General features: G+C 45.6%; 1 non-coding gene across 1 annotated transcript; it reads left to right on the top strand.

Moving 5' to 3' along the window:
• The first annotated feature begins 1,708 nt into the window (after positions 1-1,708).
• Positions 1,709-1,815, top strand: LOC112135387 (U6 spliceosomal RNA). The gene has a single exon (XR_002916668.3). It is a non-coding gene; the product is annotated as a U6 spliceosomal RNA (small nuclear RNA).
• Positions 1,816-7,846: the final 6,031 nt, after the last annotated feature.

Consider the following 7,846-nt stretch of genomic DNA (forward strand, 5'->3'; position numbering starts at 1 on the left):
ACATGATCTTTTAGGTAGAAAACCACAAATATTCCACCAAAAACATCTGTTAGAACTAATAAACAGATTCAAAAAAGCTGCAGGATACAATCTCAACATACAAAAATCAGTTGCACTTTTATATACTAACAATGAATAATCCAAAAGGAAATTAAGAAAATAATTGCATTAACAGTAACATCAAAAAATATATATATTGAGGAATAACTTAGCCAAGGAGGTGAAAAATGACACACTGAAAACTACTGCCAGTTACAGTGGCTCATGCCTGTAATCCCAGCAGTTTGGGAGGCTGAGGCAGGTGGATTGCTTAAGCCCAGAACTTTGAAACCAGCTGGGCAATTTGGCAAGACTCTGTCTCTACAAAAATAAAAATTAAAAAAGGTAGCCAGACATGGTGGTTTGAGCCTGTAGTCCCAGCTACTCAGGAGGCTGAGGTGGGAGGATCACTTGAGCCTATGAAGTTGAGGCTACAGTGAGCCATGATTACACCACTGCACTCCAGCTACCTGGGCAACAGAGCAAAACCCAGTCTCAAAAAAGAAAAGAAAACTACAAAACATTGCCAAAAGAAATTAAAGAAGACACAAATAAATGGAAAGATATACTGTGTGTGTGGGTTAAAAGGTGTAATATTGCTAAGATGTTGATATTAACCAAAGCAGTCTATAGATTTAATACAATTCCTTTCAAATCTCAAGAGCATTTTTTGCAGAAATAGAAAAACCCATTCTAAACTTCAGACACCAGGGTTCCTGAATAGCTAAAGCAATCTTGAAAAAGAACAACGTTGAGGCCAGGCGCAGTAGCTCACACCTGTAATTGCAGTGGTTCATGCCTGTAATTGCAGCACTTTGGGAGGCCAAGGTAGGCAGATCACCTGAGGTCACAAGTATGAGACCAGCCTGCCCAACATGGTGAAAGCCCGTCTCTACTAAAAATACAAAGATTAGCAGGGTGTGGTGGTGCACGCCTGTAATCCCAGCTACTCGGGAGGCTGAGGCAGGAGAATTGCTTGAACCCAGGAGGCGGAGGCTGCAGTGAGCCAAGATTGTACCACTGCACTCCAGCCTGGATGACAGAGCAAGACTCCATCAAAAAAAAAAAGACAGAGAATAAATAAATAAATAAATAAATAAATCTCATCTCTACCAAAAATAAAAAATAAATAAATAAAAATTAAAATTAAAAAAGTAGCCGGGCGTGGTGGTGGGTGCCTGTAATCCCAGCTACTCGGGAGGCTGAGGCAGGAGAATCACTTGAACCTGAAAGGCGGAGGTTGCAGTGAGCCAAGATTGCACCACTGCACTCCAGCCTGAGTAACAGAGTGAGACCTGGCAAAAAAAAAAAAAAAAAAAAAAAAAAACAAAGTTGGAAGTCTCACACTTTCTAATTCTAAAATTTATTACAAACCCACAGTGATCAAAACAGTATAGTCCGGCCTGGGCAACATGGCAAAACCCTATCTACAAAAGATACAAAAATCAGCCAGGCATGGTGGCGCACACCTGTAGTCTCAGCTACTCAGGAGGCTGAGGAAGGATCATGTGAGCCCAGGAGGTTGAGGCTGCAGTGAGCCAAGATTGAGTCACTGTATTCCAGCCTGGGCAACAGAGTGAGATGGTGTTTCAAAAAACAAAAACAAACTGTGGAGTATTGGCATACAGACAGACATATAGACTAACGGAATGGAATAGAGAGCCCAGAAGTGCTCATTTTGGCAGCACACATACTAAAATTGGAAAGATACAGAGAAGATTAGCATGGCCCCTGTGCAAGGATGACAAGAAAAATGAAAAATTATTTTAAAAAATTAAAAGAATACAGGGTCCAGAAATAAACTCTCATACATATAGTCCAATAGTTTTTAAATTAGGGTCCCAAGACTAGTCAGTGGAGAAATGAGTCTTTTCAACAAATGATTTTAGGAAAACTAGATATCTGCATGCAAATGAGTGAAACTGGACCCTTACACTATATACAAAAATTAACTCTAAATGAATCCAAGACCTAAATGTAAGACCTAAAATGATAAAACTCTTTTTTTTTCTTTTTCTTTCTTGCCTTTTTTTTTTTTTTTTTTTTTTTTTAGAGATGGGGTCTCACTATGTTGCCCAGGCTGGTCTTAAATTCCTGGGATCAGGCCATCCTCTCGCCTCAGCCTCCCAGAGTGCTGGGATTACAACTGTGAGCCACTGTACCTGGCCTATACAACTCTTAAAAGAAAACATAGGGAAAGCACTTCATGACAATGGATTTGGCAATGATCTCTTGGATATGGCACCAAAAGCACAGACAACAAAAAATATAGATAAATTGGACTACATCAAAATTTAAAACTTCTTTTTTTCTTTTTTTGAGATGGAGTCTCACTCTGTCGCCTAGGTTGGAATGCAGTGGTGCAATCTCGGCTCACTGCAACCTCCACCTCCCGGGTTCAAGTGATTCTCCTACCTCAGCCTCTTGAGTAGCTGGGATTACAGGTGTGTGCTACCATGCCCGGCTAATTTTTTTATTTTTAGTGGAGACGAGGTTTCACCATGTTGACCAGTCTTGTCTTGAACTCCTAAGATCAGGTGATCCACCTGCCTTGGCCTCCCAAAGTGCTGGCATTACAGGCATGAGCCACTGCGCCTGGCCAGATTTTTTGAAAATATAGTGGACACCATGTAACTAACACAGAAAAATTCTAAAGGAAATAAAGATGCTGAATTTCCAGATTTCTTTATAGGAGATTAAATGAAAAAATCAACATCCTATTATAGTTGCTGGAAAACAGATGATGGGTTTTGTTAGAAGAAAATGCCCTTGAACTTGAACCAAGGTAGTTGTACATAAGCCGCCTCTGTGTATCTGCCTTCAGTACTCAGAATTTATTGCCCTCAAGCTGAAGAATGTTAGGCTGGAGATGGCACTTTATTTATTTATTCATTTTGAGACGGAGTCTCACTCTGTCGCCCAGGCTGGAGTGCAATGGCGTGATCTTGACTCATTGCAACCACTGCCTCACAGGTTCAAGAGATTCTCCTGCCTCAGCCTCCCAAGTAGCTGGGATTACAGGTGCCTGCCACTACGCCTGGCTAATTTTTTGTATTTTTAGTAGAAACAGGGTTTTGCCATGTTGGCCAGGCTGGTCTCGAACTCCTGACCTCGTGATCCACCTGCCTTGGCCTCCCAAAGTGCTGAGATTACAGGCGTGAGCCACTGTGCCCAGCTGAGATGACACTTTTGACAGTAAACAGATAAGCAGCTGGATCCTACTCAACCAGAGCTATAACCAAAAAATCTTCCTAACAGTGAATGACATCACAGCAACAACAGCCTTTCTAGGAATTCTCCAATTCTGTGTTTTAGATTTTAGAGGCCCTAGGCAAAATAGTGAGAAAATTATCCTCAGAGAGCACCCCCACCACCATACACCATAAGCTCTTCTCCCCCAAAACAAGCTGTGTGTGTCTCCATTTCAGCACTTCATATGGGAGTCTATGCACCTAAGCCTCTCCTGTTCTGTCAGGAAGTAGGTGTTCCTGGTCCCTTCCCTGCTTCTCAAGGTGACAGCCAGCAAATGCCATCACTGAATCTAGACTAACACAAATTGTGTAAAAATATGGCCTCCTTTGGCCACATACTTACATACTGGCATTTGTATTTTTCTATTATTATTTTTATTTATTTATTTATTATTACTTTTTTTTGAGATGGCGTCTCACTCTTGTCACCCAGGCTGGAGTGCAGTGGCGTGATCTCAGCTCACTGCAACCTCTACCTTCCAGGCTCAAGCGATTCTCCTGCTTCAGCCTTCCAAGTAGCTGAGATTACAGGCACCCACCACCACGCCCGGCTGATTTTTGTATTTTAGTAGAAACGAGGTTTCACCATGTTGGCCAGGCTGGTCTTGAACTCCTGACCTCAGGTGATCTGCCCACTTCGGCCTCCCAAAGTGCTGGGATTACAGGCGTAAGCCACCATGCCTGGCCCATACTGGCATTTTAAAGCACCTTCTCCAGTGTCACTAACAAACCCTAGAGAAATACAGTTGATCCTTGAACAACACGGGTTTGGATTGCAGGGGTCCACTTACATGCAGATTTTTTTTCAATAAAAGTTGCACTAAGTGCGCCTGCCTCTCTTGCCTCAACTCCCACTCCCTCCACAACTTCTGCCTCTGCTACAGCTGGGACAGCAAGACCAACCCCTCCATTTCTTCCTCCTCCCCCTCAGCCTACTCAACATGAGGATGATGAGGATAAAGACCTTTACAATGATCCACTTTCACTTCAGGAATAATAAATACATTTTATCTTCTTTATGATTTTCTCAATAAGCTTTTCTTTTCTCTAGCTTACTTTATTGTATAAACATAGTATAGAATACTTACACTAAACATGGGTAATTGACAGTTCATGTTACAGGTAAGGCGTCTGGTCAACAGTAGGCTATCAGTAGTTAAGGTTTTGGGGAGTCAGCACTACAGGAGTTGCCAACTCAGCCCTCACGTTGCTCAAGGGCCAACTGTACTTTTTTTATTTATTTTATTTTTTTAGAGACAGTGTCTCGTGCTGTAGCCCAGGCTGGACTGCAGAGGTGCAATCACAGCTCACAGCAGCCTCAACCTCCTGGGCTCAAGCAATCCTCCTGCCTCAGCCTTCTGATTAGCTGGGACCATAGGCGTGCACCACCATGCCCGGCTTTTTTTATTTTTACTTTTGGTGGGGTCTCCCTATGTTGCCCAGGTTGGTCTCAAACTCCTGGGCTCAATGTATCCTTCTGCCTCGGCCTCCCAAAGTGCTGGAATTGTAGATGTGAGCCACCGCATTGAGCCCAACTGTATCTCTCTCTTTTTTTTTTTTTTTTTTTTGAAACAGAGTCTTGCTCTGTCACCCAGGCTGGAGTGCAGTGGCATGATCTCAGCTCACTGCAACCTCCACTTCCCGGGTTCAAGTAATTCTCCTGCCTCAGCCTCCCAGGTAGCTGGAATTACAGGCGCACGCCACCACACCCAGCTAATTTTTGTATTCTTGGTAGAGATGGGGTTTCACCATATTGGCCGGGCTGGTCTTGAACTCCTGACCTCAGGTGATCCACCCACCTCAGCCTCTCAAAGTGCTGGGATTACGTGCTGGCGTGAGCCACTTAGCCTGGCCCTAACTGCATCTCTAACGGTGGAACTCCCAACATTTGATGGGGATGTGAGTTAGGGACTGGGAGCAGAGAGATTTTGCCCTCCTCAAAACTGGGCAGCTGCCTCCTCCACCAGTGTTGAACCCCAGGGCAGTTCTGCTCTGACAAAGGCTGGAAGGCTCGACTGAGGGGGAGAGAGATCTGGAGAAGGGAGAGAGGGCACCTGCTTTTCCATTTTTGGCTGGGATTCAGTTGAAACAGTCTAGCCAGCCAAAGGGGCATTTGCTATTCCAATAGCTCCTTGGAGAATCCCAGACAGAGAGCAGCCCCTTCTAAATACTTGATCCGCCATTCCTGTGTGGGAAGTAGACAGCGAGAGTGCTATGTCTGGGAGGAATGCAATTTCCCTAAGCACATTCTCTGAGCAAAGTTTTCAAGTTTCATAGATTTGCAGTTTCCCCACATTGCAGGAACAAAGTGGTGGTGGCCCTGACTGTCATATTCTTGATCAATGGGCAGAACAATGGGGCAGTTCCTGCTGGCCTGTGTGGATTGTTAGTACGTGCATGGCACCCAGTGGTTCCAGCCTCAAGTAACCCAGCCCTTTGTCAGCTGCATATTGATAAGGCAGCAGAGAGCAAAGCCAGACATTTTCCCACTTTGGCCCATAAAGACACTGCCCGTGCAGTGGTCGTCTATGTTCTTAGCAGCCTGCAGCAGTAGAGTAAATTCTCCTCAGTAATGTTCTCAGCCAACTCTTTTCCTGGACTCATTTTTTCTTTGGTCCCTGCGCAGTTTTAGTCCCTGGAACATCTCATTTTAAAATGCATGAGGCAGGGCATGGTGGCTTGTTCCTGTAATCCTACTACTTTGGGAAGCCGAGGCGGGAGGATCACCTGAAGTCAGGAGTTCGAGACCAGCCTGGCCCACATGGCAAAACCCCGTCTCTACCAAAAACACAAAAATTAGCCGAGTGTGGTGGTGGGCACCTATAATCCCAGCTACTTCGGAGGCTGAGGCAGGAGAATGGCTTGAATCCAGCAGGTGGAGATTGCAGTGAGCCAAGATGGCGCCACTGCACTCCAGCCTGGGCAACAGAGAGAGACTCTGTCTCAAAACAAAACAAACAAAAAACCAAAATACATGAACACCCAGTGCAATGACCCATTCATCTTAAAAATATCCAACTGAGGAACAATGTAAATCTGTTATCTTCATTTTACAACTGAGGAGACAGACAGAAAGAAGGATGGTAATGATGACCATGATGCGGAACAGCAAAACCCCCTTCACGGCTCCCAGAGAGGGCAGGTGCAGCCATAGGTGTCCTCGGTAAACAGGCTCCGCCTCTGTCCCCATACACTCATCAGCCTCCACTTGCTTCCAGGCACCCTCCTGAACATACTCACCCTTTTAATTTATTTACTTATTTTATTTATTTATTTAATTTTTTTTTTTTGAGATGGAGTTTCTACTCTGTCGCCCAGGCTGGAGTGCAATGGCCTGATCTCAGCTCACCGCAACCTCTGCCTCCTGGGTTCAAGCTATTCACCTGCCTCAGCCTCCTGAGTAGCTGGGATTACAGACATGCGCCACCACGCCCGGCTAATTTTGTATTTTTAGTAAAGACAGGGTTTCACTATGTTGATCAGGCTGGTCTCGGACTCCTGATCTCAGATGATCCGCCCACCTCAGCCTCCCAAAGTACTGGGATTACAGGCATGAGCCACCATGCCCGCCCTTTATTTTAAATTTTATTTTAAAATTTATTTATGTATTTTAGGCCAGACGCGGTAGCTGAGTTTAGGCCAGTTTGCGAGGAGCAAACTGTGGCATGTGAAACTGAAATGCAGAAAGGCAGAGAAGGGAACCAGGTGTGCAAGGCCGGAGCTCAAATCTGGGGTCTTGGGGATGTCTATTATTTGGGTCTTGATGGCTGATGGCATCTGAAGGTGAGGATGCAGAGGAAGTCAGCTGGGAGGAGAGGGTGCTACGAGAAGAGAAGGCCTTCACCTGACCTCTGAGAGGAAGCTACCAAGGAGTGGCCAGAAAGACAAGAGGTGCAGCCAGGGAAATGCAGGGGACACCATCAGGAGGGAGGAGGAGAGGTAAGCAAGGAGGGGATGCAGCTGCCAAGTGACGCTGAAAGGTTGTTTAAGAGGAGACTGGGCCAGGCACGGTGGCTCACACCTGTAATCCCAGCACTTTGGGAGGCCAAGGAAGGAGGATGGCTTGAGCCCATGAGTTCAAGATCAGCCTGGCCAACATAGTGAGACCCCGTCTCTACAAAAATTACAAAAATTAGCTGGATATGGTGACACATGCCTGTAGTCCCACCTACTTGGGAGGCTGGAGTGGGAGAATTACTTGAGCCCAGAAGGCAGAGGTTGCAGTGAGCCGAGATCACACCACTGCACTCCAGCCTGGGAGACAGAGGAAGACCCTGTCTCAATGAAAAAAAAAAAAAAGAGGAGACTGGAAAAGTGTCCATTCCATTTGGGGCCGGGGCCATGGAGTGGAGATCCCACTCTGGAGGGGGAAATGGAGACAGCGACCTCCTGAGAAGTTTGTCTCTAAGGGGAAGTAGAGGCAGGGCTGAGGAGGGAAGGAGGTCTTTAAATGATGGGAGATAACACAATGGAGTTTGGATCTTCACAGGGACTTCTCAGAGGTGTGCGCAAGCCTAGGCTAAGGGCTTGGCATATCTGGGAATGCTGGTCTCACC

Source organism: Pongo abelii, chromosome 8 (genome assembly GCF_028885655.2).
Source record: "Pongo abelii isolate AG06213 chromosome 8, NHGRI_mPonAbe1-v2.0_pri, whole genome shotgun sequence".
NCBI classification, from domain to species: Eukaryota; Metazoa; Chordata; class Mammalia; order Primates; family Hominidae; genus Pongo; species Pongo abelii.